Source organism: Engraulis encrasicolus, unplaced genomic scaffold (genome assembly GCF_034702125.1).
Source record: "Engraulis encrasicolus isolate BLACKSEA-1 unplaced genomic scaffold, IST_EnEncr_1.0 scaffold_441_np1212, whole genome shotgun sequence".
In the NCBI taxonomy this organism is placed as follows: Eukaryota; Metazoa; Chordata; class Actinopteri; order Clupeiformes; family Engraulidae; genus Engraulis; species Engraulis encrasicolus.
Window position 1 is genome coordinate 11467 of NW_026945744.1, and position 13534 is coordinate 25000.

At 38.3% G+C, this 13534-nt stretch overlaps 1 pseudogene; it reads right to left on the reverse strand.

The window, feature by feature from the left end:
• Nucleotides 1-902: 902 nt before the first annotated feature.
• LOC134444065 (zinc finger protein 729-like) overlaps nucleotides 903-13534 on the reverse strand; it is a 21462-nt pseudogene continuing 8830 nt past the window's right edge.

A 13534-nucleotide genomic window follows, 5' to 3' on the forward strand; every position in this document is an offset into this window, starting at 1 on the left:
CAACATCTATGGCATTAATAGAAAAACAATTGAAGAAGAAATCACAATTGAATCCCAGTAGACAACAAGCAACATGCAATAGGTATTTTATTGATTTGAAAAAAACTTTTGACACCATTAATCACAAGCTACTCATTACTAAGTTGGAGAAGTATGGCATTAGGGGAGTGGTACTGGACTGGATTACAAGGTTTCGTGTTGGGCCAAAATTGTTTATTTATACATTAATGACATATGCAAAGTATCTGAAATTGCTTAAACTGGTTCTTTTTGCTGATGATAACAATATTTTTTGTTCAGGGGGAATTTAAAAAAAGTTACAGGAAGATATCACGAATGAAATGAGTAACTTAAAATTATGGTTTGATTACAATAAATTATTATTAAATTTAACAAAGACAAAATGTAGTTATTTGGAAAAATGTAAAAGGGACACAGGGCTTGTATTTCAATTGAAGGAGTGAATATTGAGAAAGTCTCTGAAATAAAATTTCTTGGGGTATTAATTGATGATAAAATAAGCTGGAAACCTCACATCAAGTACATACAAAATAAGATATCAAGGAGTATTTCAGTAATAAATAGCAGAGCAAAAATGTCTTTAGATTTTGAGTCACTTTATATTTTGTTATGTTTCTTTAGTACTTCTTATTGACTTACTGTGTGGAAATCTGGGGCAATAATTACAAATGTTCATTACACACAATCACTGTTACTCCAAAAAAGAGCCATACGTATTATTCATAAAGTAGGACATATGGAACACACTCATTCATTATTTTCAAGGTCTAAAGATCCTAAAAATGTGTTGATATTGTGCAATACCAAACAGCACAACTAATGTTTACCCCCCACCCCCCCCACCCCTCCCCCCACACGTGTTTGTCTCCTGTGTGAAGCCTCTGGTGGATATTAAGGTCTGCTTTCCTCCTAAAGCTTCCTCCACAGTCCGCACATGAGAAGGGTTTCTCTACTGTGTGAACGTGTTGGTGAAATATGAGGAGATTCTTTGTCTTATAGCTCTTGTCACATTGGCTGCAAGCGTACGGCCTCTCTGAAGTGCAACAGCAACTGATTTACTCTCTCAAGTGTGACAACAAGTGTGTCTTAAGGTGAGCAGACTGAGAGAAACTCTTGTCACACTGACTGCAAGCCTACGGCCTTTCTTCAGTGTGAGTGCGGCGATGCATACGGAGGGAAGTAGAATGTGAGAAAGTCTTTCCACAGTCAATGCACAAATATGGTTTCTCCCCTTTGTGAACATGCTGGTGGATTTGAAGCTCCTGTTTTGACTTAAAGCTCTTGTCACACTGGCTGCAAGTGTACGGCCTCTCTCCAGTGTGAATGCGACGATGTGTGTGGAGGTGAGAAGACTGTGAGAAACTCTTTCCACAGTCGGTGCATGAAAATGGTTTCTCCCCTGTGTGAACACGCAGGTGGATGTTGAGCTCTGCTTTTGTCTTAAAGCTCTTGTCACACTGACTGCAAGGGTACGGCCTCTCTCCAGTGTGAATAAGGCGATGTATGTTGAGGTGAAAAGACTGCAAGAAACTCTTTCCACAGTCAGTGCATGAAAATGGTTTCTCCCCTGTGTGAACATGCTGATGGATTTGGAGCTCACCTTTTCTCTTAAAGCTCTTGTCACACTGACTGCAAGCGTACGGCTTCTCTCCAGTGTGAATGCGACGATGCAGCCGGAGGGTAGTAGCCGTTGAGAAACTCTTCCCACAGTCTAAGCTTGAAAATGTTTTATCCCCCGTGTGAACACGCTGGTGGTTTCGGAGATTTTGTTTTGTCCTAAAGCTCTTTTCACACTGATTGCAAGAATGCGGCCTCTCTCCAGTATGAATACGATTATGTCTGTGGAGGGTAGAGGAATGTGTGAAACTCTTCCCACAGTCTTTGCATGAAAATGGTTTCTCCCCTGTGTGAACACGCTGGTGCATTTGGAGCTGTTGTTTTGACTTAAAGCTCTTGTCACACTGACTGCAAGCGTACGGTCTCTCTCCAGTGTGAATGCGACGATGTGTGTGGAGGCGAGAGGACTGTGAGAAACTCTTTCCACAGTCTTTGCATGAAAATGGTTTCTCCCCTGTGTGAACAACACGCTGGTGGATTTGGAGTCCATCTTTTCTCTTAAAGCTCTTGTCACACTGACTGCAAGTGTACGGCTTCTCTCCAGTGTGAATGCGGCGATGCATCTTGAGGGCAGTAGCCGTTGAAAAACTCCTTCCACAGTCTAAGCATGAAAATGGTTTCTCCCCTGTGTGAACACGGTGGTGGTTTCGGAGATTTTGTTTTGTCCTAAAGCTCTTGTCACACTGGCTGCAAGGGTACGGCCTCTCTGTAGTGAAGGCAGCAGAATGTGTTTTTCCACTAAACTCCGCTCCGCTGGAACTGCAGAGTAGCAGGTGCCCTGTGAAGAGTTAAATGGAAATTAATATTAGTCACAACGGTGTGTGAAGATTTATCCCTGCCACTTTCTGTTCTTTGCAGAGATTATTTAATGCAGTCCGCATCAGCCATTTCTATTACCAGCGTTCTGAGAGAAAAATCGAATTAAACTGCGGTAGTCCTGTCCGAAAAGGGCTGAAGACAATAAACATGTCTTTTCCTTCAATACTTGTGTTGCTGCAGATATGAAGATATTCATTTGGAAACAATTAAAAAAACACTTCCATAACTCCATCATGGAAAACACTTTAGAACACAACAACACAGAACTTCAGCAAAATCATTGAAACTGCCACAGATTTCATGTACATTGTGTACATTTCTCAGAATGCAGATGCACCCCATCCAGGCCCGAGAGGAAGGTAGGCCGAGGCAACCCAGCATTTTATACAGGGACTGTCTGTCTTTAACCCATTTCATCTAAACAACTCTGGGTCAAACACACATCACAAATAATTAATTTAGGAGTGATTCTACGATTCGACTGCACTTTTAAGTCCATGGATTTTATTTGCCAATTCCACTATTCAACTATTAACTGCTTCCAATGATGTTTTGGACATTAGCACACATTTATCTTTCATATAATACAGAAAGTGTAGATCAGTGTTAATTTTGTCAGCTTTTTTTGATTTAGTCGTAGTCTTAGTCACAATGACGAAAATCAATTTTAGTCTTAGTCATATTTTAGTCATTGCCTTCCCAATTTAGTCTTAGTCTTTGTCTAAATGACGAAAATCAATTTTAGTCTTAGTCAATTTTTAGTCATTTTAGTCAACACTGTACATAATAGAACTTCTCCACACACTGCTTCTCTTTTTAACATACGTATATCATTGACTGTACAGAATAAACCTTCTCCATACACTGCTTCTCTTTAACATATATCACACTGTGCAGAATGAAACTTCTTCACACACTGGTGTTAAATAAAATAGAGAAAAAGAGAACCAGTGTTAATTTAGTCAGCTTTTTAAAATTTAGTCTTAGTCTTAGTCACAATGACGAAAATCAATTTTAGTCTTAGTCATATTTTAGTCACTGCCTTCCCAATTTAGTCTTAGTCTTAGTCTAAATGACGAAAATCAAAAAAGGGCTTTGACGAAATATTTTAGTCATAGTCATAGTTGACGAAATTAACACTGGTAGACATGGCATTATTTCCCTCAGCAAGAATGAATATTTAATACTGGTTTTGGGCGTTTTCATGCCGTCCTGTTTTCCAAAAGGGTGGGAGACGTGACACCTTGTTTTTTCGTCACATTCGTTAAGAAGCTACAAAACTGTTATTTTTCCTTAAAAAAAAACATATGTCAATGAAAGAAGATGTGGTACATTATGTTTCATATTAGTCTTAGATGAGAAGAAACATTTTTGTTAAGATTTATGTAAAGGTTTATATGTCAAATATCCTGCGGTGTGACTGTAACATTAATGAAACCTGGAATATAATATATATATAAATTAACCAACAACATTTTGAATAATGTATGAAGCATTTGGCATGATTCACATATCTTAATCTAAAGTTAAGATTCATGCAATGTGGAAAAAACTCAAGACAGTAATATTAACTACAAGTTCAATTTCGTAACACAAATTGCGTCCTGTGGGGTGACATGTATGGCAATGTTTGTGAATGGGCAGCTGCAAGGCCAACTACAAGGGTCTTCAAGACTGGCTCCTAACCAGTCAATACCTCAGTTATTGGAGAGTGCTGTGGAAGTTTAAGGTGACTCTTAACCTCTTAATATGTCTTCATATTGCAATGTTTCTGTCACGCAATGCTTAGGTTCATTTTATGGTGTCCTGTGGTGTGACTGCTCTTATAGGAGGAAAAAAGTTTTATAAATGAAAACACATATTAAGATTAAACACAACATCATTATCAAGTTAGCATGAGCTCAAATGTCAGTCATGTATACAAAATGATTAAAATGGCATTAATGCAGTGAATTCCCTGTGGTGTGACTCCATTTTCCTGCGGTGTGACATGCCTATGCAATGTGTTGATGCAAGACACATTTCTCCAAAAATGGCAAAAAAAAGGTGAAATTCCACAGACCACTAAGTGCTTTATTTTTTTCAATTCTTTCTCAATTTTTATCCATAATTTTTTTCAGGAATTAGAAAAACTTTTTTTTTTCAAATGTCAGATGCAGTCTTCATATTAGCATGTAAAGAAACTTGTTTTGCCCAAGACAATTGCAAATGTTGATTCACAGTAATCATCACAATATGACAAAACTGTCAGAAAGACCACTGTCCTTTCCATTATACATGAAATTTGCCATATTGTGTGTGTCCACGAAAACGGTGTTAACCATGTCACGGCCTGAAACCCCCTCCATATATCAGTAATGGTTTGGTCTTAGGCCATACGAATAACATCATGTGATGTCATAACCCCTTTGGCAGGATATGGGAAGACTTTTTGGAAAAATTTCAGATCCATCCTCCCATAATTTAATCCATTCTTTTTCATGTTCTCATAGCGGGAAAAGTGCCTGTCAAATGTGTTATCAACATATTCATAAGAATCTCAAAGTGTTACCGTCAATGGTGTTACAATTAGCTATGACAGTTGAGGAGGAGTATGTTTTTGCCAATTTATCTCCATATTGACAGACAAACAAACTAAATAATTTGTGTTCTAGGGAGATGGGTTTGTCTGCTCTGTTTTTTCTCTTAAAAAAGTGCCGACTTGTTCCCCTGCACTGTTGACCGTAACACAATTGAGTAACACGGTTGACTGTTTTGAAAGTGTTTTTGTGCTATTGATCCCTTATGTGTTGGAAAAATCCTATGAACAGACACTAGGGATTATCTCTGGAGAAGGAAGTCTTGTGTAAGGAGGGTGACTAAATTCAAATCAGACGTTACAGGGATTTACAGTATAATGAAAAATGTGTCAGTCTGTATCACAGTGAATCATAAAATCCTACTTATGAAGCTCAACAATCACATTTTCTATATCAGTTGTACAGATTAATGACAACATTATTGCTAAGGGAGATAAGCACTTTCAAACGTATGTTGTTTCAACTCTGTAGTAGTTTTATATATGTTTGAAATGACATAGTATTTGTCCATAACACTGTTGACAAAATAATCAAGCAAATGTTCGCTTTCATTAGAGTATTTATCAAATGATTTAAGATTAAGCTTGGCAATTTGTTTGTTTGGAAACTTAAATATATACACTATGTAAACATCTAGGTCATTTAGTTGAAAAAAATACTGATAATTGACATTTTGCTTTTGCCAAAAGCGCAGGCGAGTCGTAGAATCACTCTTAGACATACACATGCATTTTTGCATGTTCTGCAGTTCAGTATGCATTATTAAATAACTTATGGGTCATTCCAGCTGGAATCAGCAAATTTCTGAAAAATCTCCCACTCGACCCCCTCGGATTTGCCTGAAAAAAAAATTATCTGATGGCTTAATCATCCAATAGATCATATCCACAATATCAGAACTCAGCTCTGGATACTTTTGGCACAACAAATCTGTAAATAAGGACACCCCCTACCCTTGTTTTAGCGACATTGCATGAGTGACCATGTTCAGACTCAATTATCTCCAGAACTATTTGTGTCAGATTCATTATATTTTCAGGGCTAAGAGTCCCAGACCTGAATATCATATATTACAATTTGCAGCACTGTAAGTCAAATCACACCGTAATAATGTGCCTCTACTTTTTGTAGATATCATATGTTCTAGGGTTTCCAAATGTCTGTCAAAACCTCAAAGTTCTACATGTAAGGTTCATCCTTGGTAAATGGTCTGATATGTACCATGACTTTCACATCATAGTATATCTAACAAAAGGCTCCAATGGTTGTTGAGATACAGAGGTCCAAAGATGGGGAAAAAATAATTTGCACCAATGTTTGGAGCAATATTTCCAATCTATGACACTAGTTAGGAACTTTCTGTTTGGTGTTTCTGAAAGAGGATGTTTTTTTCATATACAAAAATTGGGATGGTGTTTTGCCTCATTCTTTTTATAACGGACTTCAAAATCTCAATTGGCTACAATTACTTGAAGCTATGAGGACCATGTCACCAACCGACTTGTCACAACTCTCAAATCCATGGCTCTGATGTCACCTTAATAGTGAAAACAAGATGGCTACCCTGTGAATGACAAAGCAAATTCTAGGGAAACCATAACACTTGTAAATGAATTGATTGATGCCACACAGCAAGAATAGCACATTGCACATGGCTTTGATAGACATTAATTATTTTAATTGTAAAATCATAATAATCATCATCATCATCATTTAGTAGTGGTAGTGGTAGCGGTAGTAGTAGTCTTGGAATAAAGTGATGAAATAGGAGAGGATTAAAGAATTGTAGCACTCTTGTTTGCAACAAGGACTCCCATCCTAACTAGTCTTTCAATCAGCACCTGTAACTTTATATTTGCTATGAAGCTTGTGTCTTACTCGTTAAGTTATCAGCTGTATTGCAAAATAACTTAATTCATACTGGCTAGAGATTCCCTCAGACTATTTTGACAGCATGGTCCTGGAGTTTTAGTTAGAAGAGTATTCAATATCAGGTGAATATTGAAGGCACAGAAGTTCATATTGGCACCAGACAACCATGTGGTTCTTGTCACATTGTTGCGATCTAATTCAGCTGCTTGCGTCATTATAATATTATACCACTGCAATGCTGACAAGTGGATTGCAGGTTAGCAGCAGTGATTACAACAATCATGGTTTGGATACTTGTAGACAATGTTCATTACTTGTAAAGTTCATCATCACATTGATCCAGGTGAGATGATGGAAGCCGAAAGGAAGCTTTGCAGCATGCAAAAGCGTTCAGATATGGTGGTGGATTGGGGGCGGGGCACAGTTCTACAGTCAGGGTACCTCTGTCGTGGTGACTGTTGGCGGGGGTGGGACTGTTTTATGGTCGCATAGGAAAGTAAAAGTTGATTAGAGATGACACATAGGAGGAGACAGTTTGTAAAGAGGTATCCTGATTGTAGAACTTCCCGCCCCCCCATCATCCTTCCCTGACTGAAGTGCCCTGAGCATGGTGGTGGTATCCTTACTGTAATCAATACCTATGATGTCATTGTCCTTCAAGGTACCAATTTCGTTGTACCTGTACAATGACAATAAAGTTTCATTCAAAGTTTCATTGAGGCGTTCCTCATTGAATTGCCATTGACGGATGGTTGCCTACAACAATATGAATGCAGATACCTAATGCACCATCAATGACAATGGCAAGCTACCTTATAAAGTCAACTCATAAGATGCAGCTAGTGATTGAAAGTTAAGTGTGTATAAAATAATTTGTCACAGTCCAGAGCATTGAAAGTCCCTGACTTGTTTAATACATTTCATTTTTTTTTCAAATATTAAATCACCATCAAGGAAGTCAAGGTTGCATCAAGGAAATCATATCAACACCTTGTTTTATTTCCAGAGGTTGTTTTTTTAATGACTTTATGGTACTTCTCTCAACCATCTTGAATTTATTGCTAACGTAGCGCCAGTGAGAACATGTTGCGTAGTCACTTGATCATCTGGCCGATAGTACACTTAAAAAGATAAGGCCAGAATCCCAGAAACAAAATCAGAAATACTGAGCTGGACAAACAGCTTTGCCTGGGCCCGGGATAAAGTCGTCTGAAGAGACCCAAGCCAATACATGCAATGTAATGAGTACCCAATCTTGATTCCCCCATGTCCTTGGCCCAGAACAATTCACCACTTCCGCTTCCCTCTGCACTATTTGATCACAGGCTTATGTCACACCGCAATGCGCTTTACGATCATTAAAAGGAATGAGGCAAAACACCATTCTATTTTTTGCTATGTTGTTAATAAAAATATCCTCTTACAGACACAACAAAAAACAAGTTCACAGCTGGTGTCATACTTTGGAGGTATTGCTCTAAAAAATGGTGGGTTTTTTTTTCATGACGCCACTTTGGATGGATTTGAGGGATGCATGCCACACTGCATTGAGATTTGAAAAGGCATTATACAAATAAAGGGGCAAAACACCATCCCAATTTTTAGATATGTTGTTAATAAGAATATCCTCTTCGAGAAACAGCAAACAGCAAGTTCACAACCGCTGTCATATATTGGAAATATTGCTCCAAACAATGGTGTATTGTTTCCTTCCCTTGATGCCGACTTCCTGGAACTATGCCATTGGCTCCATGAGCCGCCATCTTTGTGTGAAAATGGAACACAAAAATCAAGGGGATTGGCCACCTTCTTAGGATGGAATTGAGGGTTAAGTCAGATATACTGAAATACTGAGCTGAACAAGTATAAAATCACCTATTTGGTATCAGAGATTTTAGGTTTTAGTGTACACTGACTTGGCTATTCATTTTAGGTGTAGTAAACCCAAATTTTTTCTAAGGTAACAGGGCTTCTAAGGTACACCTGCATGTCACACAGGAATGAGTTTTTAAAATTCATTATAAAAATAATGGGGCAAAACACCATCCCAAATTTTAGATATGTTGTGAATAATAATATTATCTTTCAGAGACACCAAACAGCAAGTTCACAACTGGTGTCATAGATTGGGAATATTGCTCCAAATAATGGTATAAATTAGTTTTTGCCCATTTTTTGACCTCTGCATCTCAACAACCATTGGACCCTTATATCAAATATGATGTGATGTGAAAGTCATGGCACATATCTGACCATGTACCAAGGATGAACCTTGAATGTTGAAATTTGAGGTTTTTACGGACATCTGAAAACCCTTGCAATTTTAATTTCAAAGAAAAGTAGAGGGCCAGTATCAAGGTGTAATTTGACATACAGTGCTGCAAATTGTAATGTATGCTCATCAGGTCTATGACTCTTAGCCCTGAAAAAATAATGGACCTACCACAAATAGTTTTGGAGATAATTAAGTCTGAATATGGTCACTCAGGCAGTGACACCAAATCAGGGGGAGGGGATGTCCTTATTTACAGATTTTTTGTGGAAAACGTATGCACATCTGAAATCTGCAATGGTGGATATGTTCTATTGGATGTTGAAGCCATCACATATATTTTTTTCAAGCAAATCCGAGGGGGTCGAGTGGGGACCATTTGCTGATTCCAGCTGGAATGACCCTTATTATAACTTACTATTTGAATTTTTAATAAATGTAAAAAGAAAAGTATCAAAGCTTTCTGACTTGCAGTGGTAATAGTCCAGCGGATTGGTGAATTGATCATGCACTTTTGAGTAAAAGCATGAAAATTGGTACACATATACCTCTTCCTATGCTTATTAATATAAGCGTTGGAGGCGTCGCGAAAAATGAAGAATTTTCAAGATGGCCGCCAAATCCAATATGGCCAACCCAAATTAATGAAACTACCTGACACGTTGTTGTAAAAGCATGAAAATTGGTACATATATCCTTCTTGATATGCTGATTAATATTAGCATTGGAGGCGTAGCGAAAAATTATGAATTTTCAAGATGGCCGCCAAATCCAATATGGCCAACCCATATTAACGAAACTACCTGATACTTTTCAGTAAAGGCCTGAAAATTGGTACACATGTCCTTCTTAAAATGCTGATCAATGTTGTAATTGGAGGCGTCGCGAAAAATGCTGTATTTTCAAGATGGCCGCCAAATCCAATATGGCCAACCCATATTAGTGAGAAACCATCATGCACTGCGTCATAAATGCCTGAAATTTGTTAAATACATACTCTATGATGTACCTATTAATGTTAGAAATGGAATTGTTGCGTAAAACCAAATTTGAAATGTTCAAAATGGCCACCAAATGAAATATGGCCGGCCCATATAACATGAATTGTATAGCAGATGAGTGAATGCATTATGTGTGACGGAGGTCATCTTGCACCTGTTCACCCCCCTCGGGGATCGAACGTGCGACCTCGTCAACTACAACGGTTCGGCAATGGGAGACACAGTACGATACCGCTGGGCCAAGAGACTAGTCTCTCAGCCCAACGGCACGAGACTGTATGAGGCTATCGGAGGGAGGTTTACCAACGTTCCACGTCAACTCTGTGCTAGTTAGCCTCCGTTACATATGCACGTAGTAAAAGCATGAAAATGGTTACACATTTCCTTCTTTTTCAGCTGATTAATATTAGATGTGTAAAACACAGAATTTTCAAAATGGCCAACACACATTAACTACCGGGCACTTTGTGGTAAAAGCATGATAATTGGTAGCCTACACAGTTACATCTTTCATCTTTATGTGCAGATTAATATTAGGAATAGAGGTATGAAAAAAATATCAGAATTTTCATGACAAATCAAACATGTTTGACCCATATTAGTGTAACCACCATGCACTTTGTGGCAGGAGCATGCAATCAGCACACATATACTTATTGATATGTATAATAATGTAGAAGGGTTCACGTGAGAAGTGCGTGCACGCACACAGACACACACACACACAAGTAATAGTCCTAAAAAAGATGACTCTGGAAGTGATCCTAATACAGCCTAATTTCGACACATCAAACCTTAGCCTACTAATGTTATATATATATACTTGTAGTAGAAACATATTTGTAGTCTTTGATGAGTCCATAAATATTTTAGTCACATTTTCAAAGGATTTGAGGCATTTATCATTGAAATAAATGTGCACAACCTTCACTCAAGTACTGTAGGTAACAAAGCAAAATATTGTCCCCCCTCAACAAGGGGGTTAAATCAAATCTTATCAACTTCACCTTGCATATGATGCATAGTTTGCATACCTTGAACTACAAATACAGAAATGGGGGTTCACCATAAGCCAAATCTTGCACACCATTATTATAGTCAAAAAATGAATCCCAATATTGTCCAAGTAAAATTTTACTCAAGGTTACTCAAATTTACATACCCTGAGTTGACCTTGCACCAACTGTGCCATTCACCATTTATTCAAAGTGTATGTGTATCTTAAAATTTGGCATTGTTGGCAGTTTGATTGATTTTGGCCATAGGATATACCACAACCTGGGGAATCCCATGCTGCTTTGCACAATCGTTCTGATCTGAAAGACAGCATGGATTACATCCCTCAGCAAAGTTCTAGATCTAGGTCTCCATTCAGAGAGCAGGGAAGGGTGGAAAGGCGGCGACTGCAGTTTGTTTGAAAAGATACAACTGACACGATTGGCTTTGGGCTATGCATATGCCAAATGAAACATTCGTAACACCCAATTAACGGCCATGGGCAATTTTAAACCACACCTTTCCTATGAGAAATTGCATATGTAACCTTAATAGTATCTCACTTGTGAGATCAACTAGTGTTAAGACATACCCAAACAAAATGCATGGGACAGGATTGCAGTTCGTTTGAAAACCTTGAAGTACAGCTAGAAGTAGTAATTAATTATTGTTTTCTGTTTTTAACCATGTCTTAAACGAACTGAACTTCCTAGCAACCGTGAAATCTTGACTCTTTTGAATTTGTAGTCATGAGAGGAATATTAAACACAAGGCCTATGCAGTTGTCACTAACGTCTAGAGGTACTGTATATCCCACAATGTGCCTGGAGGATTAATTAACATGGGTTGGCTATATTTGATTTGGCGGCCATCTTGAAAATTCTGGTTTTATTTGCTATGCCTCCATTTCAAATATTAATCAGCATATCAAGAGGTAAATGTGTACAATTTTTCATGCTTTTACTACAAAGTGGATGTTAAATTCATCAATGGTTTCATTAATATGGGTTGGCCAGATTTGATTTGGCGGCCATTTTTAAAATTAAACTTTCTTGTAATGCCTCCATTTCTTTTATTAATCAGAATATAAAGAAGTAACTGGGCACCCATTTTCATGTTTTTACAACAAAGTATCAGGTAGCTTCATTAATACGGGTTGGCCATATTGGATGTGGCGGCCATCTTGAAAATATGGCATTTTTCACTGCGCCTCCAACGATAACATTGATCAGCATATTAAGAAGGACATGTGTACCAATTTTCATGCTTTTACAACAACGTGTCAGGTAGTTTCATTAATTTGGGTTGGCCATATTGGATTTGGCGGCCATCTTGAAAATTCTTCATTTTTCGCGACGCCTCCAACGCTAATATTAATCAGCATATGGAGAAGGATATGTGTACCAATTTTCATGCTTTTACTCAAAAGTGCACGATTAGGCCCTTTTGTGTGTCTAATCCGCCGGACTATAACATATTTTATGTAACCAGTTCGGATCTCGGATCTTCCGATACAGCTGTGAACTGTGGTGACCACATACTAGTTCAAAATGATACTTATACACGTGTTTGAGTAAAATGAACATTGCTGTTTCACTCTATTAACTACCGACAACATTTCCTCTGAATTTCACATTAAATGTGTAATTTGGAGTTTATTTGGATTTATGTCTTACCAGATCTCTTCCTTGGCTCGGCATCTCTGTGATTCTCCTCATTGTTCTCCTGCCGTCCTTGTGGTCTACAGCAGTCCACCAGCACTACAGATACGCTCCTCAGACTGTACAGAGAACGCAGGGTCTCCTCGTTGTCCTCTTTTACGCTCCTCAGCTGAAGTGGAGAACCGGGGAACTGCTCTGTCTCTTCTCCTTCTATGTTCAGCTGTTCTGAAGAACCAGGGAACTCTTCTCTCTCTTCTTTTATGTTCAGTTGTTCAGGAGAATCAGCTAATCTGAACTCCTCCGTCTCTTCTTTGATGCTCCTCATCAGCTGGAGTGGAGAGTTGACTTCTGCAGAGGCCATCTTAGTAGTGTTCTGAAACTGGACAGAAAAATCATGACAATTACTGGCAAAGTTTGTCTCCTTTTACATTTGCAACCCAACCTCACAGTAATGGCGGTGCGAGCCTAAACCAGCATGCTAAGAACAAGGTAATGAGTGTAGAAGATTAAATCAGCAGGACCATGGACAGTAGTATCTGTAATATTTGATGGCTTTAATGTGTAGACCAGGGGTTCCCAACCTTTTTCAACTTGGGGCCCACTCAAAATTGCCAAAAAATGTTTGGGGCCCACCTCTGACCCAATTTAGAATAAAACTCAAATAAATTATCAGTAACACACACCAAAATATGATTA